This window comes from Pteropus alecto, unplaced genomic scaffold (genome assembly GCF_000325575.1).
Source record: "Pteropus alecto unplaced genomic scaffold, ASM32557v1 scaffold164, whole genome shotgun sequence".
Lineage (NCBI taxonomy): Eukaryota > Metazoa > Chordata > Mammalia > Chiroptera > Pteropodidae > Pteropus > Pteropus alecto.
In genome coordinates this window covers 12,174,065-12,197,180 of record NW_006439568.1, presented here as the reverse complement: position 1 = coordinate 12,197,180, position 23,116 = coordinate 12,174,065, and the positions used below count along the sequence as shown (strand labels likewise).

Sequence of the window (23,116 nt, the reverse complement as noted above, 5' to 3'; positions counted from 1 at the left end):
CTAGAATCTTCATATCTGAACCATTCGGACTCTTCTTATCTCTTTTTATTTACTGTTACTTTATAAATATTTTGAACAATCATGATTTAGACCAGATTGTCAAAACATATAATCAAAATTATTACGAGAGCTTCCTAATTAGCTTATTATCTCCATACAAAATTCGCTTCTTTATCTTACGTGTTGTCAATGTAGTACTCTTAGTTAAAAAACTAAACTGCCACATCGATCTCTTGTTTAAAATTTTCAGTGGTACTCGAACACATAAAGAATAGTTCACATCAGTTTCATTTATCTCTTAAATCTCAGTCCCTCAATTCCTTCCCCTCCTTACCTTGTTCTTGCTATAATAAATTTCTTAATTTTCACGAAGACATGTGCTCCATCACAGCAAGCCTGTGACATGACCCTTCCTCTTCTTCAAATGCCTTCTATATCTCTTCTATATTTTACAAAACTAGTTTTCAAAAACTTAAGTTAAGTATCATCATAACAAAGACTATATCCAGAAATCCTCCCAACTGTGTTAACTGCTTCTCTTCAGAGCTCCTGCAATAGCCTCAACTAACCTTTGGTCATAACATTTACCACACTGTATAAGAAACTCTAGACTGCGAAATTATTCTCTCTCCCTCTCCCTCTCCCTCTGCTTCTCTGTCTCTTTCTGTCTCTGTCTGTCTCTTTCTGTCTCTCTGTCTCTCTCTCCCCACCCCCGACCCCATACCCCTTACTCTTTAGGACTTTGCCCAACAGAATTATTCTCAAAAATGTTTTGCTGTTCGACATGATTCTTCATAACAGATTACAAAACTGGAGCTAAAGCAAAAACAGGAATATGCTGGAAGTCTGAACCACAAAAAAACAAGAGTCTGATCAATATAGCCGTGTTGAATTAGTAATTCTATCTCAAATAATTTAGAAGAAGCAACAGAGAAAGAACTCCCCTAGACTTAACTTTGGATTAAAAAATAAAAATCTCTTTGAGAACAAAGCCATGATATAAAATTGGGCAAATACGACTATACAACCACAGAGATGTGAAAAGGCAAGGAAGATATCCACATATTAAGTCATGTATCCTTGGAATAAAATAAATAAATAAATAATCAGAGTAAATATTTTTATTTACATAAGTTTACTTACTCTAAATTCCTTCATTTTATGTTCAGCAGTTATTCTAATCAGTAATGTTTCGTTTGGTGTTTCCTATAGACTAGACACTAAAAATATAAGATAAAAAGAGGAATCTTGCTCTCAACAATCTATAACAGGAAAGAAAAATAATGGGAAAAATTAATATCTGAGATATATTTTGAGATAGATAGTCTTTGGAGGAAACTCAGAAGTTTTATAAGAGAGCAGAAGAATTTTATTGGAAATATGAAACATGGGACAGCAAAGTTTATTTTCCTTTTTCTTTTCAATTTCAATTTTCAGTGGGAATTTAACCTCCCTTTAAAAGAGTATTTCTGTCTTTAGAACAGTGCCTAATATATAGTAGACACTTAATAAGCTCCACTGAATAAATCCACAAATGATTGTAATTTTTTCTGTTTTGACCCTATTACCACTTAGAGACATGGTACGATGGCCTAACTATTGAGAGACGAGGTGTAAATATAATTGTACAATATGTTCTAACGTTTTACTACTAATAATGAAAATGTCAAAGTTTTAAAATAATTACCTTTATAGAAAATATAGTGAATTCTTATATGCGTTCTTGATTTAAAAAAAAAATGTTGGAGTTAGCACTAATGCTTTGGAACTGGCATAAAACTGTGAATACATGAATACAAATGTGTCCAATGTATGTCACCAAAGCTCAAAAATTACTGATTTGCACAATTTCATCATTCTCTTAACTCATTTCCTTGTCTCTGCTTTCTTTCCAAACAGCCCTTGCATTTTATTTTTTCTATATTTTTTATGCTGTTTTCTTTCTGAAATGTTGCTCCTGGTGAAGCAGCTTGGCAAATTGCTACTTAACCTAAAAGAATCATCTCAAATGTCATTTCTCCTTCTTCTTGATCACACATTTTATATTGCCTCTATTATTTAAGTAATTATCTCAAAATCACCTAAGTATTGTCTACATGTCTTATTATTCTCCAAAGGCAGAGAAACAGTCTAGGTACAAAGTTAGAGTGTTTGCATTTTCTAAATCTTTGTTCAATTAAAAATCTAAAAAAGCTCTTAGAACACTTAGATCATCCTCCTTTTGATGCTTGTTTGAATGTCTGCTGAAACATCCCTATTGCAGTTATCCAAACTTATACTTCAAATACCAGTTACTCAATCCTTCTTGACATAACTGTACAGTTTTGAATAATTTTACTAACTTCAAGCATAGTGTTTCACATTATTTTTTATCTTTCTGTCCTAACATAACCTTTGGATCATTGAAGTAAGTTTAACTCTTTTAAATGGATGCTCTTAAATATGTAAAGTTGATGCCATATATGCCACTAAAGTCTAATTCTATTCTAACCTATAATTTCTAAATTAATATCACTGATCACATTGCTTTAACTGAAACAAAAATCATAAAGCAAATTTAACTATCAAGTAAGGCGATTATAAACCTGCCTATTTGAATAATTTATATATTATACAATGAAGATTTCCTCTAGCATCTGAACTAGACACTGGAAACTTGGATTGTGGTTCAGAGAACACATACCTAATATGAAAAAAAACACAACTATTTCCATGTTCCACCATACGCTAAAACCAACTTAATGTTGCTTATGGCCAGCAGGAAACACTGATGCCATCATATTAATCTTCTTTAAAAAAAAAATGAAAATGAAAATACTAAATATTAAGTTTTTTCTGTAAGTCTTGAAAAGATTATCTTTACATGAAAAGTTTTGTTTTTTCATGGCTTTTTCACTTTATACTAAAGTCTTTGGAAAATTCGCAAATAACTTGCTTTTGCCTGACTTTAAATAACTGATTGAACTTAATTTTCAGTGTTATATAACCAAACAAACAAATCTTTTCTTGAAGTAATTCTTCAGAACATTTGGAGTGTTGATTCCATCACCCTCAAAAGCATTTCCTATTGCTTATGCAGCTGCATACTTCTTTTTGCTCAGGTACATTGTGTCATTCAGACTGACCCTGACTACTATATTTTGAATTGTTACACACCTCGCCCCAACCATGCAGATCTAACACCTTCTACCCTGTTCTATTGTTTCCCTGTTAGCACTTATCACCTAAATATAGTTAACCATTTACTTATGTATTATATAAGTAATAATTACCTTTTACCTGAAATGTAAGCTTCAGGAGGCAAGAATTTTTACATATTCACTAATCTATCCTCAAAGTCTAAACAGTTCTGGTATAAAGAATGTGATTAATATATGTTGTGGCGTAAAATAATCCTAATTTATGTTTGGTTGTGTTGTGGAATTCAGGAGCAAAAGTGCCAATTGGCTACAGATATCAAAATCAACCATATAATAGGTCAGTATATTCTTTGCTAAATCTTGTCAAAAATACATGAACAGTTATTTTTTCCTATTTTTGAATTTACCTTGTAAAACCTAGAGTGTTGAACAATTAAATCCCACAGTGTTATGTTTACCCAATTGTCTTAACTGAAAACAAAAATGAATGAATGAATGAATGAATGAATGAAGTGTGAATATCCTGTGCTGATAATCAGGGTAAGTATTCCAGAAATTTAAAATAAATTATTTGTAGTTATTTCGAGAATCATGAAAAATTTTAATTTATCACTCATAACTGCTTAAAGATATGACTCAAGACTGTTTCAGAATAGTGGGACAAATTATTATTCATTATTGTCTACGGCCATACCACCCTGAACAAGCCTGATCCCTTCTGATCTTGGAAGCTAAGCAGGGTCGGGCCTGGTTAGTACTTGGATGGGAGACCACCTAGGAAGACCAGGTGCTGTAAGTGTAAAAAATAAATAAATAATAAAAAATAAGAGATTGTAAGCTGACAAGGTCCTTGCAATTTGTGAAGTCGACCAAGGGTTGCCTTGCCTAAAAAAAAAAAATTATTACTCATTATTGCTTAGTGGTGTGCATTCAATCCTATCAATAATCAGCATGGGTCTGGAGTGTGTGTCACACATACCTTAGCAGCAATAACCAAATGGTACAGAGACAGTAACTGATGTAGACAATTGCACAATATTGTTTCAGAATACCTCCATGACTTCTTTGAAAACAAGTCTACATCTTATAAAGTTTTATCTTTCTCTCTTTTTTTTATAGCCATGATTATACAATGTGCCAAAGAGGAAAGACAGTCTTCCTAGGGAAATAAGGCAACTCTGAAATAATGCCCACCATGGGTCATGCACCATAATATATTTTGATGTAACTGCAATCCTTATTGGTAGAAAAGTGGCATGAAATAAATACATAAGGCATTTCTACAAAAAGTTTCTTACTGTGCAGAAAAATTTACAAAGTTATATCCAAGTCTTAAAAAGCAGCGTTGTAGAACTTTATACAATATTTTTCCAAAAGGAAACTCTGGATTAAAAAGCAAGATGATTAAATGTCAACATTTATGTATTCCTTTCAGTTTTGTATAATGTCTTAATACACCTGATCTCATTTATTCTAATGATTTTAAATGTCGAGTAGATTCAATGGATAGGCATTATCCTTATGATACAATATTAACATGACAGCAGGAAAATAAAAACCATGAAAGATTTGGCAAGGTTCTTCTTCCTTGTCTTGTGTCAGCTTTCACTTTTTACTTTCTGTCAGAAAACCAATCATGAGAATAAATATTTAAACTGAGTTGATTTAATGATCTTCGAGATCTACAAATTTGAATTTTCTCTATAAAATTTGTTGAGTTAGCATTTAATGATTTAGAAGTCTTAGAGAAGTCATGTGCATTTTGACTTCTGTTCATGTCCAAGCTCTCCAAAATGATCAGAAACATGTGACAGCAGCAGGCAAAATACTTGGTAGCCTACTATCGCAGATATCCCTGACTACTGAGTTGTCTTTCACTGTCTCTCTTCCACTTAAACAAAGTACCTAGGGCTACTAATATGCAGATCAGTTGTGTTAATATTAACAATGAGCCATTCACTGCTCAGTATAGAATTGGCTTTTATATAATGTTGACAGATTAAGTGAAAAGAATGATTACTTTTTTAAGAATGAGAAACATGTAAACACAATACACACAAAAGCAGATTAATAAATATGAAGATCTCAAAAATAAAAGGGTAAGCTATATACTATGGCACATTTACATGTCATGTTTTTATGATGACATTTTCAGTTGTACAAAGGTTTTAAAGTAAGGAAGATTTGATGCTAGTTCATTTTTAGAAATGAGCTTAGGAAGGAATGTAAAATTTTAAAGGAAGCAGTTAGAATATTGCTTTGCTGTTTATAATCCACATCAATCACATCAACTGCGATTGAGGAATCTATTTTCAGTGATTATATAAGTTAATGTTATACCCATATCCATATGATATAATAGGGTAAATGACACAGAAAGGATCACACTGTTTCGCATTACAGAATTTTCACATAATGACCAACATTATAGCACATCTCATTATCTTACAAAAAACTCTCAATAACCAAATGATCTCATGAGAGGATTTGTTTTTTAACAGTAGATACAATCAGTTATCTCTAGAAAAAAATAAAAATAAGAATGCTTCATTAAAGAAATTACCCTCAATTTTAATGCAAATCAAAAAATTCAAAATAAACATTTAAATAAGATTTCTAAAGTGAAGTAACATAAGTTTATACATCTTAGAAGTCATATATCTGAGTAATAATGCACATATCTGGCTTGCATGACCACATGTAACATGATTGATTAGAGGGAATGAAATAAAACAATAGAAATCTTGATTTATTCTGTAAACTTTAAAACCTACTAAATTTAAGATGTGAAATTACTATTCAAAGCATATTTGTATTCCACACTGCACACTTAGTTACCTATGGAAATAAATTATGTGTGGTTGGTGATTTGATTTATAAGCTTGCCACCAGAGTTCAGAGGTAATGTATCAGGAACAACAATACCGCCACGTCTTAAATAAGAAAATGACATTAAAAAATTAGCCAACTCTTCCAGTGATGTAAAATTCACATGTCAAAACCAGATTATGTTCATATCAAGCATTACAGAGTAGTGTTAAAAATTAAAGAAGAAACATTTTAAAAATATATATTTGTACATATCTATATATTTACTTTAAGCTTTTGAAACTATAAAATCATTTTTAGATTCATGACTTGTGTCCCGTAATGACTGCTCTCTGAATGTAGTTGTCTAAGAGGCAATTGGTTCAAATAAATAGGCATTTTAAATATAAAGCGACAGGCATGTGAACCAATCCAAACATCTCATAAATATCGAAATACTTTGTACAGAGAACCATATTAACTATTCTTACAACTGTATAATTTGAGGTAGAACTATACTGTCTCATTTTTAGCAATTCAAAATTCTGCAAGAGTAAAGCTAGCAACAGTGCTGTAACATTTGGTGGGAGTGAGGAAGTGTGTGTATGTGTGGGGGGGCTGCATATTTTCAAATAGTCATCTTCCTATTTCATTTCAACAATTTTTCAAAGATTCAACATTAAAAGTGAAAAAGACTAACAATATTCCTACAATGTACTCAAAATGTGGTAAGGCTCTTGAAGCTGATGATTTGCTAAGTCAATGCTGTATTTCTGACTTACACTGAAAAACATGCTGTTGGTAATACTGGCTACATTAGCATGGAAGGCTATTCTAAGTGTTATTTTATTCCACCTACTGCTTTCAGTGAGAACAGTACATAGCCTGGATAGACAAAGCATTGCCCATTCTATGTCTAATTCTTGAATGAGGTAATTTTGTAAACAAACTTGGTGATAATTCTAAAATGAATATCTTGAGTCTCTGCCACAGTACATGAGCATCTCAAGTCTCTACTTTATGCCAAAAGTAAAGGTTTTCTATAGAGATGTTACATTATTTTTCAAGCTAAAAGTGAATTATTTTTTCTTAAAAGCCCTATTTGCAATCTCTAAATTTTATTGTCTGAATCTTTTTCCATTACTGACTTTACACACACAAAAAGTTTTATACTTAGAATTCATAAGCCACTTGGCCACCTACTATCTACACCGCATACAATGTAAATATATATATGAAGAATTTCAAGCTCTCATATATTCACTTCAACAAAAATGCTGCCTTTGTGATAAAGACACGACTGCAACCACTTTGGCCACTGAAGTATATTATAATTTCCTGAAGGTCAGTTATTCGTCTGAAATTCTTCACAGTGCTTATAGCACAAGCATATAACAGGTGCTCAGTAAATGTGTGCTGAATTGCATTAAATGTCAACACCTAACCTTCAAGAAAAAGTCATCACTTTTTCCCATCAAGGAAAAGAGCAAATGTGACAAGATGATATGGCAATAAAAACTGTGGAAAGGGGTGATGATTTCAGGACTTCACTCTAAACTTCATTTTTCATGTAACATAAGTTTGGGGATCTGTTTCTGGTAACTTGTCAAAGTTTATTTCATTTACTTAATAATAAGGTTTGGATATTATAATATTGCAAGTGTAAATATTCTTCATTGTCATGACTACAAAAGGAGATTTGGGGAACATTTACCTGAATGACTTGAAACAGATTAACAAAAATATTTCAGGGATCTTATTATTTTAAATTTTATTATGTAATATTTATTTTTACTCTCATTAAATAAAAATATTTCATTTTAATCAAATTATTTATACTCTTATTGAAAGATCATACAAGTTATCATGCAGTGTTTTCCTCTAGTAACTGCCCCATTCCTTACTTTGCTTCCCCTCAAAGTGACAATTTTGGAAATAATTCTATGCACAAATTGTCTTCATTTCCTCATTTAACTTTTTCTCTTCAACTCATGCCCTATAGGCTTCCAACCATTCCACTTCAGTGACTTTAGAGGTGGCCAACACTTTAACACTTAGTCATCATTTATCCCGGGACACCTTCTCAGAGATTTCTACATGCCTCTCTCACTCATTTTCCCAGCCACACCTTGTCGGTGTAAGGGCTGCCCTGATCATAATATTTAAAGATTTGTCTCCTCCCTGGAATGTCTATCACCTTTCCTGAATTATGTTCCTTCAAAAACTTATAACCACATAATATATTTTACACTTTATGGAATTTGTTTATCTGCCATACCAAACATTATAAGTTTTATCTCCCATAACAGTTCCTTGCAACAAGAAGTAAATAAACAACTCCAACTTTGCCAAGTTCCCTTCTCATCCTATTATCCAACCTCTCAGCAGCATCAATACAACTTGCCATGTCTTCTTTGAGAAACACTTTGTAGGATCCTATCATTCTGCACTCCAAATTTCCTTCTGTTCCATTAGCCCATCATTATTACTGTAAATTGTTACCTACTTTCTCTACTACAAAATATTTCAGTCCATTCTCCTGAGACTTAGTCATGGGCCACCATCTTCTCTAAGTATGCACTCAAACTAAATGATCTCACTAAGTCTCCAGGCTTTACATATTACCCATATTATGTTGACTCCCAAGTCTATAACTTCAATCCTAATTTATTACTTGAGTTTCAGATTTGTGTAATATTCAAGTGTTAACTATATGTTAAAATCATTTTTCTATATCCTAGGTTGCTGCAAAAACAAATTTAAAGATGAGAAGGGCATAATGTTATCTATCCTTTAATTTTCAAGTTCAGAGTAAGACTTGATAAAACAGGTGGCATTTATAATTATTTGCATAAAAGGGACATAAAGGAGATAAGTAGTCTTCTTGTGGTAGCAGCATTTATTACCTAAGTAGTTGTCCCTGTATCTCGTCTGTCCATGGTACAGGCAAGGCATATGGCGTTGTTATTTCCAGAGCTGGGAACCCTGAAAGAACTGTTCCTTATACTTTGAAGGTGAGTCTTCTCAAATACCAAGCAAAGGCTGGTAACACACATGAGGTCTTAGGAGAAGCCAGTGTAAAGAACAGTGATAGCTGAGTGGAGGGGATGTAAAGAAAGGGCAAGAGAGAATAGAAAACAGCCAGTGATGTTCCTGAGATCCTGAAGGGAGATGACAGTGTTATCCTAGGAGAGCTTTTATAGACAATTAAGAGAGAAAATATCTCCAAACATTATACGGTTCATACTTAACATTGGGCAACAGGAAGTATATACTCCACCTCTAATTATCTGCCATGTCTTAAATCCAGAGCAAAAGAAACATTTTTGGAGCCACACATTGCCAAAACAGTACTCAAGCAGCAGAGGCAATTAGAGTAAAATATCCATGTAGTATGAACCCCTTCTGCAGACATCAAAAACTACTGAAACAACTGTTAGAAAGAAATGCTTAATGACAGAAGAAACTGAGGCAGTATGCTGGGTATCATGCAGCAGTACACCAAAGAAGAGACTAAAACAAGTTTCTTACTGCCTATGTGAAATGCTACCTCATTTTCAATGCTATCTAGTATATCTGAATCATCAACTCAACATTTACACTTGGGTTTCAAATAAGTGTCTCAAACTCAGTATGTCTAATTCAGAACTTCCCATGTCTCCTCTACAAGTATTTTCTTCCTCTATTCTTCAAATACATCACATCAAATAGCACCATCATACACCAGTTGCTCGAAGATTGAAAAGTCATCTTTGAAATTCTCTTTCTCCTCACTCCCAGAAGCCCAGTCCTTTTGCAAAACTCTTTGCAAATCTCCTTCTTCTGCTTCTAAACTGCATCCTGAATTCATTCATTTTTCTTTATTGTTGCTCCTATGATACTGGCCAGGTTCCTATGATCTCACTTAGACCCTGTAATACTCTCATCTGATTCTACTCAGCACTCCTACAAACTGCTCCTTACCCAGTAGCCACAATGTTCTTTTTCCAACTTACACGTCACTACCATGCTTAGTTACTCATTAAATTTAGAATTAAATTGGGACTCTTTACCCAGGCCTTACAAAGTCTGGAAATTCTAGTCTTTGTCTCCTCTCCTCCTTCATCTCATATGAACTCTAGCCACATGAAATTTCTTCTTCCTTAATCATGGGAAACTCTTTGCCATCACAGGGCCTTTGCATGCATCATTCACTAAGTTTGGAATACCATTTCTCTGCTTAAGTTTGGAATACATGATCCTCTGGTTATCTAACCTCATCTTTCATTCAACGTTTATTCTTCATATGACCATATTACATTGTGATCAAAAGTAGGCCTTCCCCACTCTGGCACATTGTGCTTTTAATAGTCGTATATTTTCAGTTTTTGAAATTCTTTTATTTATTAATTTATTAATTTAAAAAACCAAGCCCTTAGAAAATGAGATCCATTCAAGCAGAGAGCTTGTCTATCTTGGTCACCAATCTGTCTTAGAACTACAGAATACTATGGACTCCAATTTAAACAAACTTCTGAAAATTGGATTAAATAGAAACTGTAACATCAATTTCTATTGAAAAAAGAATATTTAGCTCTTCTGCTTCAGTCCAAAAAAAAAAAAAGTATCTCCATCTGTCATCCTAGGACAGTAATATGAGGCCGTTTATAATCTAAAAGTTACCAAAACATGGATTTAGAACAACTCATAAATATTTATGAATTATAATTTTGGCCATATGATTATCATCCACTATTATTCAAATAGCAAATTAGAAAACACACAATGAGGTTATTAATAAATAATTTTATTATAGTCATAAGAGAATTTTTAGTTATACATAATGTTGAAAGAGATGAAAGAAAATATTTACGTATGACAATAACCAACATTACAATATTCACAACTAAAATTGGAAGCTTTTTCATTTTTTAATTCTATTTTCTTCCTTATATATTATTGACTTCAAAACAACTACTAATTTTAGATGTAATAAAATAGAGTTAAGTACTCCAAGTTTAAATATGTAGAATGTAAAACTTTTTTTTTTTAATAAAACAGTTCTCGTCTTGGCTGAAGGATGAAGTAATAGACTAATAATAATACACATTTTTCAACATATCGTAAATAAAAAACTAAATTGAATTTCCTCATTTTGTTTTCCCTATTATGAAATCACTAAAGAAAAATATCAGCCACTTTTACCTAGTAAGCAGAGTATTTTAATGACCTGAAAACAATTCCTTTAAATTGAACTCACTGTTCTTTATAAAATGAACATTTTTACTGATATGGAAATGCTTTAATTAAAACATTAAAATTCCACTGAAAATTCACATTAATGGGTACACGATCTTCTTTTAAATAAATTTCATTACTATTTACTTAAAAAACTTTTGAAAATCATAATCTAATTTTCTTTGTTTTGTTTTTAATTAGTAAACTACTTTCTTCTTAATATTTGCTAGTTTTGAACATCAGATATTGTGTGTTCCATTAGAACACATCCTGAGCTTTACATATTTTCAGCTAAATGGAATATTACTCAGCCATAACAAAAGATGAAATACTGCCATTTCTGACAACATGGATGAACCTTAGATTATCATGCTAAGTGAAATAAGTCAGACAGAAAAAGTGGAGAACTATATGATTTCACTCACATGTGAGATATAAACCTGAAAGCAACAAACAAGACAAACAAACAGAGACTCAGAGACACACACAACAACAGTTTAGTGGTAACCACTAAAGAAAGAGGGGAGAGGAGATGTAGATAAGCATAAAGGGGGTCAAATACAGGGTGACAGAAGGAAATTTGACTGGATGGTACAGACACAATGCAATATATAGATAACGCATTACTGAACTATACACTCAAATCCTATATAATTTTATCAACCCAATCAATTTAATAAAATAAATTCAAATAAAAAGGATTTAAAAAAATTTTAAATAAAAATATTTTCAGCAAAAGGTTTAATAAAACATCTATATTTATGATAAAATTTAAATATATTTATAAAACATTTTGTACAAAATATTATAATTTTCATTGCTCTGTGGGGTTTCTTTATTTCTTTCAAACCAACAAGAAAAAATATAATCTCTAATCCAAGATAATGCAGAGAAATGTAGGTAATAAAGCCCCTGAATTAAGTTTCACTTTGTTGAATATTGATATATAATCTGGAACATGTCACTTCATCTGTTTCCATTTCAATCTCTATGTCATAAACATGTATAAGTAAAATGATACACTTAAAGATGCTAGTTGATAACAAATAACATGGAATTATTTATATTGCAATTTTAAAGTTAAATGTCTCCTTAGGTACTGTTTCTACTTTAAAACTAGTTCATAAATCTAAAGAAGAAGTTTCCCTAGTGATACATGTAACCCGACATCTTCAAATGGCTTCAGTTCTTTAAAAAATAAGAGCCGAAATTATACTTCTACTCTACAGTTGGTTTTAAAATCTAAAAATTCAGTGCCACTGACTAAAAAAACTCCTATACAATCAAAAAGAGTTCAAAATAAACATATTGAAGATAATATAGACTTTAATAAATGATTTATCAGTATTCTTGATTATAACTAATGAATCACACTACAGCTAGCATGAAAAATGGTGACGTAATAATGGTCTGAAAATTAGCGAATTTATTCAAGAAATTACATAAGGCAACGTTAATGTTGTACAATACATAGCACTGAATCTACTCATGACTCCCCAAAGATATTTATAATGGTTAAAAATCCAAACAGTTTACAAACTCATAGTAAAAATATATAAGAAGACTCATATCCCTAGGCAACTCAAAGCAAGATGCATGATTTTTATTTTGTGTTAAATTATACTATTGATTCATTAACAGAAAACTACTGCTTAAAATTGTATTTAAAATTGTTTTGTTGTTGATAAATTCTAGAAGTGGCTACTGAGAAAAATGTTAAAAGAATCTGAGATTGTAGCTGTATGGAAGATGCAGATATCACTTGCTAACTAAACTAAGTTTTAGAAACATGAATCGCTTTGGAAACATCAGTTATTCTTCAAAGTTTTATCTACTGGGAAAAAAGAAGAAAGAAAGACAGAGATCGAGATATGGGTTATCATCTTAGCTTCTGGGTTTTCACTGGAAACACCTGGGCTGGAAAAGTTGGCCCTAGAAATATTCTGCTTGAATTGCAGAGGAAAGAAGATTTTTCTATGAAGCAGCTAGATAGAGACTCAGCAGAAGGTAGAGTCCAGCATAACACTGTTATTTTCGTAATAAGATACACAAGTTAATTAAGGGCATTAACTTAGCAGTAGGTTCTGAGGACTGCAAGGCCCTTTTTTCATGCCAAGGTTAATGAGGAACAAGGAGAGCTGCAAGTCCTTGGAACAGAGTCCCTTAAACCTGAGCTCACTTAATTGGTGAGGAAATACAATTAAATATAAAACTGAAAATAGTACTACTTCTCACTTCTATTTGTGCTTATTTCAAATCTTTGCATAGGGAATGTAGTCAATAATATTATAATAACTATGTATGGTGCCAGATGTGTACTAGATTTATAGAGGTGGTCACTTTGTAAAGTATGTATATATCTAATCACTATTTTGTACACCTGAAACAAATATAATATTGTATGTCAACTATAATTTTTTAAAAATAATAAAATCATTAAAAATTAAATTCTAAAAAAATAAAATCTTTGCTTATAATCTATGATATTCATAAATTTCATAAGAATTACTACATAACATGAAAAATATCGTTCGGTTGTATTTGTTTTTAAGAAAAATATCTAAGAAAGACAAGGGAGTTGTACCAAAGATGTTGCAGAAACCATGAAAAACACCCACTTCTCTTCTCTTCCATGAGGCCATAACTCTCATTTTCCCATCTCTTTCTCCTTCAGGTTCTCTACAGTCCCATATCCCCTGTTCGCTAGTATTGCTTGAAATCCTATGCTCAAGATTCTTATGTTTTGGAAGGTACACTCTCCCCGAAACTTAAAAGTTTCGGCATCAGCTTTATATAGAGAATGAGCACGAGTGTCAGGCAGACCATACTAGAGTGTCAGAAGGATCATAATCCACATAAACACTAAAAGTCATCCAAGATAACTGTTTGAATCATAATGCAGAGCAAGTAAGATCTAATTTCGATAATAATTTTGACTGCCTATATAAAAAAATTTCCTTTTCCAGAAGTAACTCAAATGGTTTAATCATTTAAAGTTTTCCTTTATTTTAATTAGTAAAGAATGTGACTAGAAAAGTAAAATTCAAAAAAAAAAAAACAAAACATAATACTTACACCCTATAGTGATAAAAATTGAGACAGAATCTGGATTTCGATTTCTATCCTTTCAGTTTGCACTATAAAGACAGAACATTCTTCCTTCTTCCATTATGCTTCTTACCCAAATAAGTCACTGCTGTGAGTCAATAAGTTATTTGTTCAAAGCAAATCCTCATTGCATAGATATTCATTTGGAAATTATACTGATTTAAAATATATATTACATTTTATGCTAAAAATAGTATGCGCAATGTTTAATATGTGATTTGTTTACTGCCTTATCAGATTTATATTTAATTTGCTGATGAAATTTGCAACTCAGTCCATGTCAGACTCACTACTTATACACTTGGTTTCCTTTGAAAATTAAAACCTAACCTAGAGAAGAAGCACACTGTTCAGGGACATCATCTTCTAAGTTTGTTGTTAGCCACCTGCTGCTCTCAGTAAATCAGTCTGCAAACTTCTGATCCACATCATAGCATTTTCACCTCTCTATTTGTTGGAAACAATTGCCTATAACCAAACGTTTTCCACTGAATTTGTTCAGTTGAAGATATTCTACTTCCTTTAGGTATAATTTATGTTTATAGATTTTTAAAGCAAAGTAAATATCAATAAATGTAATATTTGAATAATCATAAATTGAAAATCATATATTAATAGGCTAAGTGCTATTATGTTGTGCAATATATTAAAAGAGTTGTCTAAAATTCATTGTTTAAACCATATTATTCATTATTACTGCAAAGGCAGGGGGTTATAATAATCAATATATTTTAAAATAATTTCAATAGTTTTATATTACACCATTTGTTTAGTCTTCGATTTCAATCATGGTTAAGTAGCTTAAACAATTACTTAACCTTAAATAATCCTGGAATTGGTGGATTAAATTAAAAATAAATTTATGAATACAGTTAGCATGCATCAATAAGTCCCCATTTTTGTGCATTTTGCTGGAAAATACACATATATCAGGAGGTTTTTTTTACTCTGTTTAAATTTACTTAACATGTTTACAGAACAAGCAACCCATGAGGAAATAATAAGCAAGTTACACAAAACTTGGGATTCTTTAACAAGATACGTTTCTTTATAATTGATTTAAGTTTCACCTCACTCTCCAAAGCTTTTGATGAAAAATACAATGAGATAAAACTAAGCTATTAAAAATCTGTGAAGGGTAATTAATAGAAGAACCACCCAGTGGTGAGCTGGTGCATCCTGGTATCAGCTTTCGAGACTAATTCTACACATCACTTCACAACTCCAGGTTCAGTGACAGCAGGTTAGTAGTGTGGGCCACAAAATTGGAACATGCCACGAATTAGGGTTTTTTTTTTTTCTCCTTTATTTTGGAGAGTAGTTTAGCAGTACGTCACTGAAATCATTTCACTTCTGCAAATATCTAGAAAATATTCTGATTCTACTCCATTATAGAAACAAAATGTTGCTCAGTTTGAGAAAAGTAGGTAACACAGAGCAGAGCCACCATAAATTTAACTTGGATAGTTTTTAAAGCAGTATTAATGTGATACTTTTAATTAAGCATCATGGAATGATTATTTTTAAGTTATATGATTCTGTGATGTATACTCTATAATAAATTAATGAGAAATATAAAATTATATAATTGGTTGATAGGGTTGGTAATCTAGAGTTTTTGGATATAAGTTAATTAGGTATCAGTAAATACTGTACATAACAAACGCAGTGCTGGGGTACCTTAGATTTTACTAAGGTGTTTTCCTTGGCAATAAATAAGTAACTGGTATGTTATTTCTTACGTAAGCCTGGATTTATGACAATAAGACCATGAAATTATTCTAGAGAAGATATATCTTGCTATTTTAAATTCTAAGCACATCAAAAATCTGTTTCAGATCATTAAAGTCCAAATAAGAGATGAGGGGTAAGAGACAAAAACATCTTGTTTTTCCTTTATGTGGTCTTTATAATATATCCATCCCTTCAGACCCTCCTTTATGTCAGTGAGAGTCAGGATATTTTATAACTTAAGTAGCTAAAGTTATAAATTAAGTTCACAAAACTTAGAACCAGTACTCTCTATATTACATATGGAGTGCACATGGTTTATTACTATTGATATCTATTATGTAGTCATATACTCTATAATACAGTTGACATTATGACTATATTTTATATTATGTACTATGTTATTACGTATTAGATATATGCATATGTGTACTTCATAAATGAATAAACCTAAGAAAAGAAACATATATTTACAATGCATGCTCAATTATTTTTTTCCTGATAGATGTACTAATTTAAAAAGTACAGGTGGATCTTGAGATTATCAGGCTAAGTGAAGTAAATCAGACAGAAAAAGTTGAGAACTATATGATTTCACTCACATATGGTATATAAAACTGAAAGTAACAAACATGTTTGACAAACAAGCAGAGACTCATGGACACAGACAATAGTTTAGTGGTTACCAGAGGTAAAGGAGGAGGAGAGAGGTAGATGGGGTAGAGGAAGTCAAACGTAAGGTGACAGAAAAAAATTTAACTTTGAGTGGTGAATACACAATGCAATACACATGTAATATGTTATTGAATTATACAGTTGAAACCTATACAATTTTATTAACCAACATCACCCCAACAAATTTAATTAAAAAAATAAAAAGTATAGAGAGCTTTGTTCTATTTTTCCCTGTCTCAAGGCCAAAAGCCCAGGAAAAAGCGAATGATCTTGTTCTATATATTGTGTTACAGAACAGACTAATGATCAGTGGTAGAATAGCTAAGTCTAACATTTGAATATTTATTTTATAGTATATTGTGATGAAAGTTCACGACTTGCAATGCATTAGGGATAAAAGCACTTGTTTTTGGCAACACAGTACAGGGGTGACACTCAGGTTCCAAATAAGCCCTGGCAGTGACTAACTAACAAGGTGGTGTGGAAACAACAATGGATATTTTAAGCTTCAGGTTCCTCATCTGTAAATTCCAGAGGAATTTAAAAATTGTTGTGAGGGGTTTAAAGTTTTTAGAGTAAATCTTGAAGGGGAAAAAGAGTGCTTTTAAGTATTAAGTCTAGGCCATATCTACAGTTTATTTTGGAATAATGAAGTGGAGAGCGAGGTGATGGAGGTAGAGAACCTCAGTTGAAATAAAAAGAAAGGAAAAGATGAGACAGATTATATAAAAAGGAATGAGTAAAGTTTGCCCAGTAGGAAAGGGAAATTTCTATTAGTTAGAGTGACGGAGGTCATTTCCTGATGTTTATTTAATTTTGGCCTTTTAAATAAACTGCTTTGGAGTCTAGCTTTCACTAAATCAGAGAAGAACCTACAGTATACCTTGTTTGGGCTTGTATTCCTATTAAAATCTGAAAAAAAAAAAACAAGCCTCACAAAAATCAATCATACATACTAAATGTGATGATAAATCAAAATGTATCTTCATTCCTGATTCAAATGTACAGGACAAATTTGTAGTATAAGAAAATGATCTAATGGCAAGAGTCATTTGAAATCATGAACTACCTCTAGACAATATAGAGCTGTTGGTACAATTTTCAAACAGGTTAGGACTAAGAAAAATGCTGCTTTGTAATGCTGATATACAGCCCTACAATAAAAGAGGCCAAGAGTGGAGTGGGAACAATACCATTTTTTTCCTTCCCATGGAAGAGAGCAGCCTAAATTTGGGTTAGTCAATATTAAGGCCTGATTCCTGAAGGATCATTTTATTAGGTCTCCTAGTAATCCAAGATTTGTATTTGCTTCCTCTTGGAATGACAAACAAAGAAAAAGATAATTACAACATTGGTTATCTTTTTGTGTACCAAGAATTTAACTGGGAAATAAAGGATATTAAAAAAATGGGAAAGTGGAAATTTTTAGTTTTCTTTAATCCTCACATTCTACCAGGACCCAGATTTACCACTAATGATCCAATCTGAACAGAAGTCACTATCCCTACTCTAAACTAAAATTCTAAATTTCTATTGTATCTCTAGTCAACATATTCTTGTCTGTCAATGAAGGGCAACAAAGCAGGAGGATACATTCTTACGACCAAGATAAGAAAGATGTTCCAAAATGAATTTGGAAGTGCATGTCCTAGTCTAGACCCTGAGTTAAGTGCCTTTTATAGTTTTCATTTATATCAAGTAGAAAAATCTTATGGCCATTTAATTTTTCAGATGAGGAAAAACTTAAATAGGTTAAGTTAACTACTCATGGAGATATGGCTAATAATTGATAAAACAGGGCTTGAACCCAGGCCTGTCTCTTTCCCAAACTCTAGCACTTAAAACTATTACCCTATTTCTCTCTCAAGAACACGGATCAGAAGTCCAACATGCCTTAGTCCTCTCCAAAGTCTACTGGGCTTTTTCTCCAATAATGTGACATCTATAATTGAGTCTATGAATTATATTTTTGTTATTGTTAAAGGTACATTTATTCAAATTTTGAACTTTTTAGTATATGTAAGTAATTCATGTAAATCATTCCTCATGTGGTCAGAGATTGTGTCATCTTTCACTAAAGACTGCTAGCATAAAGGACTAGTGTTTGACAAAGGATGGGCAGTCAATGAAAAAAATGAGTGCATGAACAAATGATCATTCAGGAGTGTGTGTGTGTGTGTGTGTGTGTGTGTGTGTGAGAGAGAGAGAGAGAGAGAGAGAGAGAGAGAGAGAGAGATCCTTCTTTTAAAATGTAGATACAATAGTCAAAATAGGCTATTTGAAGGCATTCTATTTGAGCAGCAAACTATGTGAAGTTGAATCATGAACTCTGGAAGAAATAGGTTCTCATCAGGTAATAGTTGAAATAAACCAACAAATAACACAGGTCTTTGTGGTCCTGAAAAAATTTTCATTCTGTGAATATAACAAGTCTAATAATTTTTGAAGATGTAACATCAGAATTGTTGGAAAATCTTAAAGAAGCTTGAGAAATTACTACAATAACCATGGAAGGAGTGGTGGAGTGTTGGGCCTGTTCATATATTACAGTCATTTTTTTGATTAAAAATTATCGAGGTGACATTAATAAAATCAAATAAGTTTCAATTCAACATATGTGTCATACATATATTGCACTGTATGTTCTCCTCCCAAAGTTAGATTTCCTTCCGTTACCAAATATTTGACCCTTTTTACCCCTACCTACTTCCTACCATGCTGCTTTCCTCCACCACTAATCCACTGTCCATGGCCATGAGTTTCTGTTTGTCATGTTTGTTTGTTGTTTTCAGTTTTATATTCCACATGAGTAAAATCATATGGTTTTCACTTTGAAAAGAAAAATTAAAAGAGAAAAATATGCTGAATATTAAGCTAGTAAATAATACAATTGTAGGAATAATTATAAGCATATTAAACCAATGTCAAACATTAAAAGAAGTTAATAATAAAAGTTAAAGTGAATAAAGAAGTGCTTTAAAATTAGATTTTAAACGAACATGACACTTCAAAATAATAAGTTAAATAATAAAAATAAATTTATGTATTAGTGTACTTGTTTAGATATGCACTTATTTTTATAATTACTATATTTAGAGATAAATAATTCTACTTAATGAGCTTTTCACTATTCAACTACTTCTAAAGTATGGAATATTTTCTTAATTTTAACATTATTTTTCTTTTCTGTCTTATCATTTTTATTTTACGAATAATATTTATTATCTGAATGTAACTGACATAAACATATTTGTACATATTTACCAGGTCAGTATTTCCTTTATATTTTTCTAAATCAATGTTTCATCACTTTCAGATTTATTCATTTGGTCTCTTCTCACCAATATATTTTTTTATTATTTAATTTTCTATGTTTCTGCAAATGTGGAAAACAAAACTAGAGATAATATTGCAGTTGGATTCCATTTTCTTACACAATTTTATATTGTTTTAAAATAATTTTTCTGTTTATCATATTATACAATTTAGAGATCACTTATTGCTAGGGCGGTTTCCTACTGCAGTGCTTCTGCTTGGTATATATATGTAAGTCATCCCTAAACCACTCCCATCCTCATTTGTGAAGCTCTACCTATAAAATATCTTCCCATTTTCTCAAGGATTAGGAAATTTAAATAACTCCAATTTTCTTTATTCAAATATGTTAGTGCTTGATGCCATTTACCTGTGCTGATGTGTTATAAAATAACTATTTCAACCACTTTTATTTTCACTTAATTTTCCAAGGTTTTTAACATCATATATATGATATGTATGTGTGTGTATCAGTATACAGTGTTTACAAATACAAGAAACATTAATGAACACCCAATGCAATATAAAGATGAAGTATTCCCAAATTGTACACTTGAAACCTATATAATATTAAACAATGTAACCCCAAAAACTTTAATAAAAAAGATAAAAATAAAAGTAAACACATAGCATGCCAAAACATTACTGAACCATGATCTACAAATACACAGATTGCTGTTAAGGAAACATGGTAACCAACTGTTATTGATAATTTCTAAAGACAAAAGTGTATCAAGTTGGCTAAATTCATAGAAAAGAATTTTAAGTTAGATGAAAGAGAAAAATATCTAAATCTTGAAATGACGAGGTGAGGACTCTTTACAGACTCTCTGAATGTATAATTCTAGTTGAATAAGTTGTTAGTTCAGTCAACTGCCAGAATACTCAGTTATTGATAAATAATTAGTAAGGGCTGTTCAAATACAAATAAATACTCATGTATTCACAGTTCATCACTTTCATTATGTACACAGTACAATGCAAGATTCTGGTGTCTCTATGTCCAAAAAACAATGATTACATTACTTCAGACAAAAGAATAAATCCTAAACACGTGGCCATCGGTATAATCAATCCATACTGAAGACTGAATAATATAGAACTAACTGAAACTGTAGAATATAGATTTAAGAAAACTGTCCCCAGTCTTAAGGGTTGGTGAAATGCTGAAATTTATAGTTTAAAGCCTTGAAAAACATAAAATGTTTCCCAATTGGACATATTATTAGCAGGCGAAATGGACACTGAAATATTTCTAAATTGACAGAAAAGTTTATAGCAGGAAAACTCAAAAAATTATCTCATTTATTTTTCTTTCCTAAGAGATTACAAAATATTTCTTATATGTTTCTTTTTTCTTCTAAATTCAGCACCCATAAAAAGAGTGGTAGCATTAGTATGCTTATGGGTCGAAAGAGTTAAAAGGCTCTTTAGCTTGGAGATAATAAATAGCCTGAGTAAATCTTCCATAGCACTAACCTAAAATCACCCTGGCAACATTCTGCTTAGGTGGTTAGAATATACCCTGGTGGTTTAAAACACAATTACACTTCTCTGGACACCTAACTGACTACCAAGACTGACGAGTACACTAAATACAATTTCATTGCTTTAATTATTGCTCAGTAGGTGTTCCAAAGTTATAAAACAAGCTGTTCAATTGAAATCTGGTTTCCAGGAAAAAGAGGGGAAAATGCTATCTAAAGTGAGTTTTTTTTTTAAAAATAAAATCCCTAACTTTATAGAAGTGGAGAGTTTGGGGTAAATTTTCAGTAAATGAATGTTTATTGATAAGGCTTATTTAGAGACTAATCTTTTCTGTTGAATAACAAAAGGAAATATTTGGACAACTGAAAATAACAATAGCTAAAATGTATTATGTATTCAAAGTAGGCTCATGCTGAGCTCTTCTGTGTACAATTCCATATTCCCATGAGGTTGGGCTTTAATATCATGTTCATTTTAGAGAAGAGAATAAAATATAGAAAACTTAAGTAAGTTGTCCAAGGCTACACAGCTAGAAAGCAGTGGAGATGGGATTCAAGGCAAGACTGTTTGGTTTCAGTGGTCTTGACCATCGCACTATTAACAAAATCAAGACCAAAATAGCAATCATTGCAATGGCAACACCATTTCTTGTTTACTATGCATGACATACTCTTGTTTACTGTGTATGACAAACATGTTCTTTACATTATTTCATCTAATCGATACAAGGAATCTTCTCCTCTCCACATTCTTACTTGGTCCATAGGCAAGGAATCACTGTCGCTAACACTGTATTAGTTTCCTAGGGTGCTTGTCAAAATGTACCACACACTGGGTAACTTAAACAACAGAAATTTATTTTTTTTTTCACAGTTCTGTAGGCTGGAAGTCTGAGCTAAAGGTGTTGGCAGTGTTGGCTCCTTCTCAGGAGCGTAAGGAAAAATGTTCCAAGCCTCTCCCACTAGCTTCAGATGTCTTCCTGACAATTAGGTGTTCCCTGGCACGTAAAGGCATCACTCCAGTCTCTGCCTTCATGTTCACATGGCATTCTGCCTGTGTATCTATCTGCATCCAAATTTCCCTTTCTTATAAGGACACAGTCATATGGGATTAGGACAGAGTCATCTGACCTCAATTTAACTTAATCACCGGCAAAGACCCTACTCCAAGTAAATTCACATTCCCAAGCTCTGAAGGTTAGTACGTCAACATATGGATTTGAAGGGGACACAATTCAATGCATAACACATGTCTTGCATTGCCTACCACTTATTTTTAGTCCTTCCGCACAAGAGAAATGTTGCTAATATGATTGCTGAGCCTCAGAGCCATTTATTGGGCCATTTCTCAACAGTGGGCAGAGCAACTAACTTAAAGGTCCAAAACCAGTCTTCACACACTCCCAGGCTATCTCCAGATGATGAACACACCTAGCCCTTAGGACTAGGCCACCGTCATTTTTGTGTGCTTTGTTAGAAAAGTCAACTGACATTCTTCTCCACAATAGCAATTTCATATTGTAGAAGTATAAATTAAGAGTTGTGAGAGACTTTTAGAACTAAGCTTCTTGTGCCAGAAAAAAATAAAATAAAATTTTTCTATTATACCTGAATGCATCTCGTTCATTTCCAATT

General features: G+C 32.0%; 1 protein-coding gene and 1 pseudogene across 1 annotated transcript in view; one reads left to right on the top strand and one right to left on the bottom strand.

The window, feature by feature from the left end:
- Positions 1–23,116, bottom strand: part of CSMD3 (CUB and Sushi multiple domains 3) — a 1,016,080-nt gene that overhangs the window by 698,044 nt on the left and 294,920 nt on the right. The gene's annotated exons all lie outside the window — the stretch shown is intronic.
- On the top strand, positions 3,821–3,939 carry LOC112483718 (annotated as a pseudogene).